Source organism: Schistocerca cancellata, chromosome 7 (assembly GCF_023864275.1).
Source record: "Schistocerca cancellata isolate TAMUIC-IGC-003103 chromosome 7, iqSchCanc2.1, whole genome shotgun sequence".
Classification (NCBI taxonomy): domain Eukaryota; kingdom Metazoa; phylum Arthropoda; class Insecta; order Orthoptera; family Acrididae; genus Schistocerca; species Schistocerca cancellata.
The window spans coordinates 7,463,994-7,476,597 of NC_064632.1; positions in this window are offsets into that span (position 1 = coordinate 7,463,994).

Sequence of the window (12,604 nt, forward strand, 5' to 3'; positions counted from 1 at the left end):
CGGTAAAACGATCCAATTAATAGTTTAGTCCTATTGTCAAGTACAACCTCTACCCATACTACTTGGCGGGAACTATCTTCTTCAATTTCACTATAAGGCAAACTACTTCAGACAGCAATAAATACTCCACCATTAACTGTATTTAATCTATCCTTTCTGTACACCGTTAGATCGTTTAAAAAAAAAATTCGGCTGGTCTTATTTCCGGCTTTAGCCAGCTTTTGTACCTATAACTATTTGAGCTTCAGTGCTTTCTATTATGGCTTGGAGCTCTGGTTCTTTCCCAACACAGTTACGACAATTTATACTACAATACCGATATTTTCTGCAACTACGTTTCTGTGTTTTACTTGCCTCCTTTTAGACAGACGCCCTTTCTGTGATTTCCTGAGACCTTCTAACCTAAAAAACCGCGCAATCCCTTCCACACAGGCCCCGCTACCCGTGTAGCCGCTTCCTGTGTGTAGTGGATGCCTGACCTATTAAGCGGAACCCGGAAAGCCACCACCCGATGCGCAAGTAAAGCAGTCTGTAGCCTACACGTCACAGAACCGCATGAGCCTCTGATTAAGACCCTCCACTCGGCTCTGCACCAAAGGACCTCAGTCGGTTCTATCGACGATGCTGCAGATGGTGAGCTCTGCCTTAATCTCGGAAGCAAGACTGGCAGTCTTTACCATTTCGGCTAGCCACCCGTAACCAGAGAGAATGTCCTCCGATCCAAAGCGACACACATCATTTTTACCGACATGGGCCACCACCTGTAGTTGGCTGCACGCTGTACTCTTCAAGGCGTCCGGAAGCAGCATTTGCACATCCGGAATGACTCCCCCCGGTATGCACACGGCTTCCTTCCCCTCCTTGGCAGCAATGTTCCTATGGGGCCCCAATATGCGCCTAACGTTGGAGCTCCCAACTACCAGCGAACCCACCATCTGTGAATGCCCAGCCCTTGCGGCCGAGAAGCATCCGGCTCAGTTGTTATTCAGCTCCTAACGGAAATAGCTGATCATTAAATGCTTGCAGCAAAAGGGGAATTGGGAGGGTACAGGGACGGGTCAAGCAAATTTATCTAAGAAAATTTGCACCTTTCCTCGACAGGATGTTCATTATATAACAGATCATTTAACAGTTGGATTAACCTATTTTCAATTTTATGTCACCCTGCTGTTAATTGCGGACGGAGAAAGGTCAACTAGTGCGGTAGAAAACTCGTTGTGCATCGAGTCAAGGAAGTTCCCACTTCTTCCAAAGTTGCACTAATTGAACATCGGTCTCCTCACGTTGTACAGAGGCTATTGATGTTTCTCACGGGGATTTTCAGAACCCCCACCGATTATTCTGCTAGTTCATTTATACCGAGAAATGCATCAGTACTTCACCAGGAACAATAGGGTATTTCAGTTTGCAACAGCCAGCTGTCACGCAATTATAGGTGGCCGTTTGCTGCACTGCCGTCACTTCTTAAAGTTTCAGTTTTAATATACGCACACCTCTGTGAACAGACGCTTTTGTCACGCCAGTGTGAACCGATTTTCTCGGACTTCCTTCCAAGACCATTCCTCCACTCCTAGCTTTTCTCCTTCTGCTAAAACCGGTAAGTCACCAGCATAAGCCCGAGTAACTCGCCGCTGCTTCTGCGCCGATCAGAGCCTGGTACTGATTCCCACCTAGGCCGGTCTGAGTGACCGAGCGGTTCTAGGCGGTACAGTCTGCAGCCGCGCGACCGCTACGGTCGCAGGTTCGAATCCTGCCTCGGGCATGGATGTTTGTGATGTCCTTAGGTTAGTTAGGTTTAAGTAGTTCTAAGTCCTAGGGGGCTGATGACCTCAGCAATTAAGTCCCATAGTGCTCAGAGCCATTTGAACAATTCCCGCCTACCGCCGAACACAACCCTTGACGCTTGCTTAAAGGACAAAGTGCTGAACTTCCCGTAGTGTGTCACACTTACTGTTTGTAAACACCCGTAGCTCAATATGAAAAATTCACACTATTTTTTTGGATGCAACTAGAGCTCTGTAATCCAGGCGTCCATTGTAGCGTGTTTTGGGGGTTCCTTTTTACCGCCTGATATGACAGCACTTGTTTTTGTTTTATAAAAACGAAAGATGATCTTATTTTCGTGATACCTGCAGAGGGATAGGATTACCCTCTGTCATAAACTACACTGTCCAGAGAAATTGTTGCTGCGATTGTGGCTGTACCATGTAACAGGAGGTTAACGAAACTTTTTCGTATCTCCATCATATGCAGAGGCTGTAAATTTAAGCAAGTATTATAAAGTTTAATATGGTTAGTATAAGTTTACAAAACGAGTACTTTCAAATGCTTTTGTTGGAGAAGTGCTATGTAGAGGATTTTGTTTATTATTTACTCTCTTTGCGCTACAACGTATTCTTTCTCTTACTAACGAGATTATTCTTTGAGAATACGCATGCAGAAATTTTGCAGCCTGTTTTCTGGTCAATGACGTGTTGAGACGACTTTGGGACCTATCTGTGGCTATGTTAAGCGTAAGTTATGGTGACTTTATGATTCTACTTATAATTATATAGATGTGTGTCTTTTGATGTTCCGAGGAGACTCTAAAAAGTTATTATGGCAGCCCAAGTAACTTTTACTGAATGCTGCACTACACTTCAAAGTGGCACACATGCATATACTGTCTTTCAACGTAGTCATAGTCTCCGTAAATAACCATCGGAATGTTCTACCTATCGTTCAGTTCCTCGGCGATAGAAATCCGCTCCTTGGTCGCAGTCGTTCGAGAGTCGGTGGGTGAATGTCTTCATTTTCGGAAGATCTGCGGTTTCTGGGAATCAGTTCCTCAGTCGTCTGGACATTTCGTCTGCGGTCGATGTTGATGACCTTATTCCCCGATCAGCAGTACCCTCATGTATTGCGATTGGTCCATACACCGCCAGAATTTGGTGGTGAATCTGTGTGAACTTCAAATGTTCCACCCGCAAGAATCGTACAGTCCCACGTACTTCCACTGGAGTACGTTAGCAGTTGCTGCACCATTGGCCTTGCATATTGTGATGCACCCGTTATCCTAACTGTAGCAGAACTGTGTCTGTAGGAAATCCGTATCATGTAGTCCCTACTGACAATGCAGCACTCGTGTAGTGCAATTGTCCAAGCGCTGGACGATTTGTGTAACTTACTTATTGTATTCCAGATCTACAGAGTGATCAGAAACAGTCTGAAAAGAGCCTTGCGGGCTTTCAAATAATGATGAGAATGAAATGAGGTTGGTGTGATGTGGCCCTCAACTATATACCCTCCGACTCAGCGTTGCAATATTAAAAGTTTTGGCTGGTTTCGTTGTCTTGGGCTGGGATACGCAGTTGCCGCATTACAGGCGAAATATTATTGAGTCTACAGTATACGATAAGAATACACACGTGAATCGAATGGTCTTGCATCGAGAAGGTTACTTTGTCCTAGATACATCAATATGTTTGAGCTCAGAATATGTTCGAAGATTATACAACAAATATATGTCAAGGATATTTGAAAGTAGTTTTGTGGGTCACTTGTACAACACTTCTTGTAGACAGGTGTGACCTGTGCCTTTTTCTAAGAACTGGGCACGTTTTTATTTCCGAGACATCTACGATAGAATACAGTTAGAAGAAGAGCCGAAAATTCAGTATAGAATCTGTCAGGGATTCCATTGGGGCCTAGAGCTTTGTTCAGTTTCAATGATTTCAGCTGTTTCTCAACATCACTGACGCTATTATATCATTCATCTTTCCAATGTTACGCGGATTACATTGGGGCAGCTCTCCTGGGTTTTCCTTCGTAAAGCAGCATTTAGAAATGGAGTTTTCCTGGTTAGAGGCACAAGTAGTATTAACCCTGCTGCAAGCAGACGCTTCCCAATGGTATCTGAAGACACAGCAGGTGCAACACGAGCCTTGGTTTTGTCCCTGGATGATGATCAGTCGGCCACCACAGCTCACATAATGTACGATCGTGACGTGCGTATGTACTATGTGTACCACCAGGTCTACAGGGGCGGTAATACTCGACATACCACTGTTGGAAACAACGACCCACGACAGATACACAGTGCCCAACACGTTTAGCAAGCCATCGATACGCCTCTCCAACTTGGCGCAGGCCTACTGTGCGACCACTTTCAAATGTCTAAAGTCGTTCAATAGCCGTACGTACTCATTGGTGAAACACGGTGGCACCCTAGAATGAATGTTGCAAACAGTGTTCATCTCTAAACTTACTGCCGCCTCTGGATTACAGAGTCCCGAGTTCGATTCACGAGTGGCAAAGCGGTTCTAGGAGCTTTAGTCCGGAACCTCGTGACTGCTACGGTCGCAGGTTCGAATCTTGCCTCGGGCCTGGATGTGTGTGATGTCCTTAGGTTCGTTAGGTTTAAAATGTTCTAAGTTCTAGGGGACAGATGGCCTCAGGTGTTAAGTCCCATAGGGCTCAGAGCCATTTGAACCATTTTTCCATTCCCGGCCGCGTCAGGGATTTTCTCCGCCCGGGGATTGGAAGGTCGTGTTTTCCGTGTTGTCCTCATCATTTTATAATCATTGAGAAAGTGGCGAGACTGGACCGTGAAAATACTGGAAGTTTGTACGGGCGGTACTAACGGCGTATTCCAGCGCTCCACAAACCAAATATGTTCGTCATCAGCACAGTTACTGCCTCCAGGATCGAGACTGCACAGGTGAGCCTCCTGAGTGGCTTATGATAGTCGATGACGCTGACAAATGAACCACGAACACCGCAGCTCCCCAGTTCGCGGATATTATACTCTGATGCCACGAAACACAATCCTTGAGGCAGTTGCCTTTTTTTTCTGGCGATGTACTTGGGAGGGCTACGTGGTACAGAACCGGAGCCGCTTTCAAAATCTTGGTCGACGAAAACAAATTTTCATTCTTATGATTTTCAAGATATGATTTATAGAAAGGTTAACTGGATACATACGAGGGCAGTTCAATAAGTAATGCAACACATTTTTTTCTGAAACAGGGGTTGTTTTATTCAGCATTGAAATACACCAGGTTATTCCCCAATCTTTTAGCTACACAACACTATTTTTCAACGTAATCTCCATTCAATGCTACGGCCTTACGCCACCTTGAAATGAGGGCCTATATGCCTGCACGGTACCATTCCACTGGTCGATGTCGGAGCCAACGTCGTACTGCATCAATAACTTCTTCATCATCCGCGTAGTGCCTCCCACGGATTGCGTCCTTCATTGGGCCAAACATATGGAAATCCGACGGTGCGAGATCGGGGCTGTAGGGTGCATGAGGGAGAACAGTCCACTGAAGTTTTGTGAGCTCCTCTCTGGTGCGAAGACTTGTGTGAGGTCTTGCGTTGTCATGAAGAAGGAGAAGTTCGTTCAGATTTTTGTGCCTACGAACACGCTGAAGTCGTTTCTTCAATTTCTGAAGAGTAGCACAATACACTTCAGAGTTGATCGTTTGACCATGGGGAAGGACATCGAACAGAATAACCCCTTCAGCGTCCCAGAAGACTGTAACCATGACTTTACCGGCTGAGGGTATGGCTTTAAACTTTTTCTTGGTAGGGGAGTGGGTGTGGCGCCACTCCATTGATTACCGTTTTGTTTCAGGTTCGAAGTGATGAACCCATGTTTCATCGCCTGTAACAATCTTTGACAAGAAATTGTCACCCTCAGCCACATGACGAGCAAGCAATTCCGCACAGATGGTTCTCCTTTGCTCTTTATGGTGTTCGGTTAGACAACGAGGGACCCAGCGGGAACAAACCTTTGAATATCCCAACTGGTGAACAATTGTGACAGCACTACCAACAGAGATGTCAAGTTGAGCACTGAGTTGTTTGATGGTGATCCGTCGATCATCTCGAACGAGTGTGTTCGCACGCTCCGCCATTGCAGGAGTCACAGCTGTGCACGGCCGGCCCGCACGCGGGAGATCAGACAGTCTCGCTTGACCTTGCGGCGATGATGACACACGCTTTGCCCAACGACTCACCGTGCTTTTGCCCACTGCCAGATCACCGTAGACATTCTGCAAGCGCCTATGAATATCTGAGATGCCCTGGTTTTCCGCCAAAAGAAACTCGACCACTGCCCGTTGTTTGCAACGCACATCCGTTACAGACGCCATTTTAACAGCTCCGTACAGCGCTGCCACCTGTCGGAAGTCAATGAAACTATACGAGACGAAGCGGGAACGTTTGAAAATATTCCACAAGAAATTTCCGGTTTTTTCAACCAAAATTGGCCGAGAAAAAAAATGTGTTGCATTACTTATTGAACTGCCCTCCTACTATTGCCTAAGAGTCCGTCACACAGCTATCACTATCGGTTTTGTAAGCCAAAAACTGAATGAAAATAAGACAAGATACATATCTAATGCAGACATGTCAGTGATTCTCATTCTTAAGCAGTACGTAGCACACAATATTCGTGCTGTTTGTAACGGCGCACAGAGAACCAGAGTTGCTACACTGTTTCGTGCTGTCACTACACTCGGCCGGAACAGCTGACACACGGATCAACTGCGCAGCGCCTCGGACCGACGCCCCAGCGGGGACGCAGTTTATGTAATCTGTTTGTGGAGGTCGCCAAAAGCCCGAGATAAGAGGGCGGCGGGTCGCGACGATGGCCCCCCCACACCAGAGACGCGAGTCGCCCTGCTCTGCTCCTGGAAGCACTCACAAGGAGAACAAGTCTGACCATGCAGAAAGTATTAGCGCACACCACTCGCTCAGCGACATTTCCAGTATGCTACGAGGAGGCGGCCCGCGTCGACTTCCAACACTGCAACGCAGTGCTTCATAACGAACATTTTATTTATTTTGCAGTCTTGTTATAGCTTGAAATGTTGGCGTTATGATACCCCGGAACAGGGTCGACCACGAATACCGTTTCGGGTGCATGTAGGTACGCAATCAGACTTTACTCAAGATAGCCTATCAGTTTAATAAGCATCAGCTGCAAAATACTAACGCGAATTCTTTACAGACGAATGGAAAAACTGGTAGAAGCCGACCTCGGGGAAGATCAGTTTGGATTCCGTAGAAATGTTGGAACACGTGACGCAATACTGACCATACGACTTATCTTAGAAGAAAGATTAAAGAAAGGCAAACCTACGTTTCTACCATTTGTAGACTTAGAGAAAGCTTTTGACAATGTTGACTGGAATATTCTCTTTAAAATTCTGAAGGTGGCACGGGTAAAATACAGGGAGCGAAAGGCTATTTACAATTTGTACAGAAAGCAGATGGCAGTTATAACAGTCGAGGGGTATGAAAGGGAAGCAGTGGTTTGGGAAGGGAGTAAGACAGGGTTGTAGCCTCTTCCCGATGCTATTCAATATCTATATTGAGCAAGCAGTAAAGGAAACAAAAGAAAAATTCGAAGTAGGTATTAAAATCCATGGAGAAGAAATAAAAACTTTAAGGTTCGCTGATGACATTGTAATTCTGTGAGAGACAGCAAAGGACTTGGAACAGCAGTCGAATGGAATGGACAGTGTCTTGAAAGAAGGATATAAGATGAACATCAACAAAAGCAAAACGAGGATAATGGAATGTAGCCGAATTAAATCGGGTGATGCTGAGGGAATTAGACTAGGAAATGAGACACTTAAAGTATTAAAGGAATTTTGCTATTTGGGGAGCAAAATAACTGATGGTGGTCGAAGTAGACAGGATTTAAAATGTAGACTGGAAATGACAAGGAAAGCGTTCCTGAAGAAGAAAAATTTGTTAATATCGAGTATAGATTTAAATGTCAGGAAGTCGTTTCTGAAAGTATTTGTATGGGGTGTAGCCATGTATGGAAGTGAAAAGTGGACGATAAATAGTTTAGACAAGAAGAGAATAGAAGCTTTCGAAATCTGGTGCTACAGAAGAATGCTGAAGAATAGATGGGTAGATCACATAACTAATGAGGAGGTACTGAATAGAATTGGGGAGAAGAGGAGCTTGTGGCACAACTTGACTAGAAGAAGGGATTGGTTGGTAGGACATGTTCTGAGTCATCGAGGGATCACCAATTCAGTATTGGAGGGCAGCATTGAGGGTAAAAATAGTAGAGGGAGACCAAGAGATGAATACACTAAGCAGATTCAGAAGGATGTAGGCTGCAGTAGGTACTGGGAGATGAAGAAGCTTGCACAGGATAGAGTAGCATGGAGAGCTGCATGTAACCAGTCTCAGGACTGAAGACCACAACAACAACAACAACAGCCTCAATTGCATGGTAGACGAGCAAGTGGAATGCTCATTACACATTAACTGCGCTTTTTTTGAGTCATCAGTCTTCTGTCTGGCCGGCCCTTGTGGCCGAGCGGTTCTAGGCGCTTCAGTCTGAAACCAAGCGATCGCTACGGTCCCAGGATCGAATCCTGTCTCGCGCATGGATGTGTGTGGTGTCCTTAGGTTAGTTAGGTTTAAGTAGTTCTAGGTTCTAGGGGGCTGATGGCCTCACATGTTAAATCCCATAGAGCTCCGAGCCATTTGAACCCTTTTCTTCTGTGTGGTTTGATGCAACCCGCCAGGAATACCTCTCCTGTGACAAACTCTTCATCTCTGAGCAGCACTTGCAACTTAGGTCCTCAATTATTTGCTGGATGTATACCAATCTCTGTCTTCCGGTATAGTTTTTGCTCTCTACAGCTCCCTCTAGTATCGTGCAAGTCATTCCCTCGTGTCTTAACAGCTGTCCTATCATCCTGTCTCTTCTTCTTGTCAGTGTTTTCCATGTATTTCTTCCCTCTCCGATTTTGCGCAGGACCTCTTCATTCCTTACCTTATCAATCCACCTAATTTTCAGCATTCGTCTGTAGCACCACATCTCAAATGCTTCGATTCTTTTCTGTTCCTGTTTTCCCACAGTCCATGTTTGACTACCATGCAACGCTGTGCTCCAAACGTACATCCTCAGAAATTTCCTCCTTGAATTATGGACTATGTTTGATACTAATAGACTTCTCTTGGCCAGGAGTCCGCCGCTCGTGGTCCCGCGGTAGCGTTCTCGCTTCCAGAGCCCGGGTTCCCGGGTTCGATTCCCGGCGGAGTCAGGGATTTTCACCTGCCTCGAGATGACTGGGTGTTTGTGTTGTCCTCATCATTTCATCATCATCCAGGAAAGTGGCGAAATTGGACTGAGCAAAGGTTGGGAAACTGTACGGGCGCTGATAACCACGCAGTTGAGCGCCCCACAAACCAAACATCATCATCATCATCATCATCATCTTGGCCAGGAATGACCTTTTGACCAATGCTAGTCAGATTTTGATGTGCTCCTTTCTCCGTCCGTTATTGGGGCTGCCTAGCTAGCAGAATTCCTTAACTTTATTTACTTCGTGACTATCAGTCCTATTGTTAAGTTTCTCGCTGTACTCATTTCTGCTGCTTCTCATTGCTTTCGTGTTTCTTCGATTTACTCTCAGTCCATATTCTGTACTCATTAGACTGTTCATTCCATCCAGCAGATCGTGTAATTCTTCTTCTCTTTCACTCAGGATAGCAATGTCATCTGCGAATCGTATCATTAATATCCTTACACCATGAATTTTAATCCCACTCCTGAACCTTTCTTTCATTTTCATTACTGCTTCTTCGATATACAGATCGAGCAGAAGAGGTGAAACACTACATCCTTGCGTTATACCCACTGCGTTCTTGGACGTCCATTGTTATTATTCCCTCTTGATATTGTACATATTGTATATTACCAGTCTCTTCCTACAGCTCACCCCTATTTTTCTCAGAATTCCGAACTTCTTGCACCGTTTTAGATTGTGAAACACTTTTCCCAGGTCGACAAATCCTATGTATCTGGTTTCGCATGACAGAGAGGATCAGGTTGTGGAAAGGGGCCCAAATCAGTTGCTGCTATTTGCACAAACATGCCAACTTTATTTGCTAAAAACACTTAATCACACATTCCCTAAAAAGAATTCAGGAACAATACGGTTGAAGGCTAGAACGCAAGTTATTAAAATTGCGTTAAGGAATACACATGGATGAAGGCCTTAGTAACAAGATAGAAGAACTGAGGGCTTAAGGCCTGGATAACAAGAACTCAAGTAAGAAAATTTTTAACAAGGTTTTAAAATAAAGACCTTTCAAGTTTGAATTTGAGTAGGCTGAAGGCGTTATCTTAAAATATTTCATATAAATTCGGCTGAAGGTCATATACTGACCACAGAACAACTCAAGGCTTAAGACCTGGGTAGCAGAATTAAGACAGAAGAGAAAATTTTCAAATCCTCAAATGGTTTTCTTATACTTCAGATGGCTGAAGGCCGTATCTTAAAATATTTCACATAACGTTCGGCTGAAGGCCATACACTGAACACTAAAAGTAAATTACTACAAGGCTGAAGTCCTCGCACAATACTTGAGAATACTTGAGACTAAAGACAATCGCACTCCCAAGCAACAGAACAGTGGTGCTCAGAAGTGTTCCAACGGTCAGCCTGGGGGCGGGGGAGGGGGGAAACTGACTACAGTTTAGGTGAGCAAGGCAGCCAAGGGTAACACTAAATAATCAGGTGGCAGCACGATCTAGGGACGGGTGACGAACCAACCAACAACCTAATCAATTCCCTTCCACCCAACCAACAGCAGAACAACCGGAAATATCAGCTAGGACGAAGATCGAAGCAGCACTACGTCTTCAAATTGGCGTCTAAAAACAGCCAAGGCACAATAACCAATCAAAGACGAAAATGAAAAACACCAAAGCTGTCGAACTACACGCTATGCCAGACAGCATCAACACGAGGAGGAAAACACACTTCCGGAAAGCTACGCTAACGACCAGGGCAGGTAACTGGAACGTTAACGACCACAGACAGAAGATACCGCTGGTGCACTTCACTAATAAGTTACAATGATTTCAATTGTTAAACACCATACACAAAGTTGGCTGCAAAATTTGTCAATTCCAGCACACCGTATGTCGCTGCTTCCTGGAATGGCCCAGGAAGAAATCGACAGGCAATGAACGAAGATATGCCACGGCAGTTGAAGTTTCGTAACAGCTCAACTGATTACTGAACTCCAGTATCCAGGTTTGGTGGGCGACGAACCTTGGAGCTCTCGCAGCTACTAGTGCCTCACAACTCCGACCTCGCTTGCAAGCCGCCAGCGGCCCCGGCCTGACCCCAAGCCACGTAGACTTCCTCGCTGCTCTGTCGCAAGCGACCGACTGGCTACTCCAGTATGCAGACAGCACTCACCTGCTCAGAGAAGCTACACACTGTTCTACAACACTTGCACCGAGAACTCGAACTCTGACAATCCTAAAACCAATCACTGTGGAACAACAAGGAGAAATAGGAAGCCACACACACAAACACAAACACACACACACACACACACACACACACACACACACACACACACAGAGAGAGAGTTTCCTTAAGCTGTCGGCGACCAAATACAAGTCGGCCGATGAGACGACCGACCGAACAACAAACCAAGCTCGTCTCCACTCAAGTTATGAGTGTCGGCAACAGCCGGGTGAGTCTTGGGTGTCCGGAGCTTGCTGCAGCTCCAACCCGACTCAACTCGATGTCCGATTGGTACTCGGAGACGCGGCGAGCCGGGCACACTGGTTCAGAGCCACTCATGCAGAGGTAACTCTTGCCCATCGGCGACAATATCTCTGCACGAGGATGGAACCGACCCATGTCCGGCAAGATGACCAACTGACGAGGCCCAGAAACGGTCAAAAGACCAAATGAACGTCGTCGAATGAGACGACCAAACGAACGACCAACCGACGCTCGTTCCCGCTCCAGTCACCTTCCGTCGGACAGTTCACGTGTGTGGCCGGCGGTCGGCAAGTACCGACTGTCCGCGCCTCACTGGCGCTCCGTTCCCCCGACTCAACTCCCGACAGACGACGACCCCGAAAATAAAATCGGTCGCTCCAGAGCTAGTACGACAGAGCACTTATCGATAAGCGCTGCTGCTGCCACTCACGGGAAAGCAAACCAGAAACTTAGTGACGCCAAAATAATTGAATAAGAAAGAGGCGTTTGTCGTCCATTACTAAGCACAGTGCCAGAGGTGCCTCTCTAGTGCCTTTACCTTCCCCAAAGTTAAACTGACCATAATCTAACACATACTCAATTTTCCTTTCCATTCTTCTGTATACTATTCTTGACAGCGACTTGGATGACTGAGTTGTTAAGCTGATTGTGTAGTAATTGTCACACGTGTCAACTCTTGCATTCTTCGGGATTGTTTGGCTGATATTTTCCGAAAGTCAGATAGTGTGTCGCGAGACTCATACATTCTACACACCAACATGACTAGTCGTTTTGTTGTTACTTATCCCAATGATTTTGGAGATTCTGGTCGAATGTTATCTGTCCATTCGGCGTTATACTACTAGTCACGATTTCTGTTTGTATGCTGAATGATCAGAAGTTCTAGCCAATGAATTCAGACAGAAAACCGTCACAATGAGACAAAAAATAATAAAAGCAGGTAAGCTGGTTGTATTTATTTTTAGAGAGTCACCTAACCAGAATCAGTTGTAGGACAATAGTTTCATTCTGAGATTCAAATCTGTGGTGTCACCGCCAGACACCACAATTGC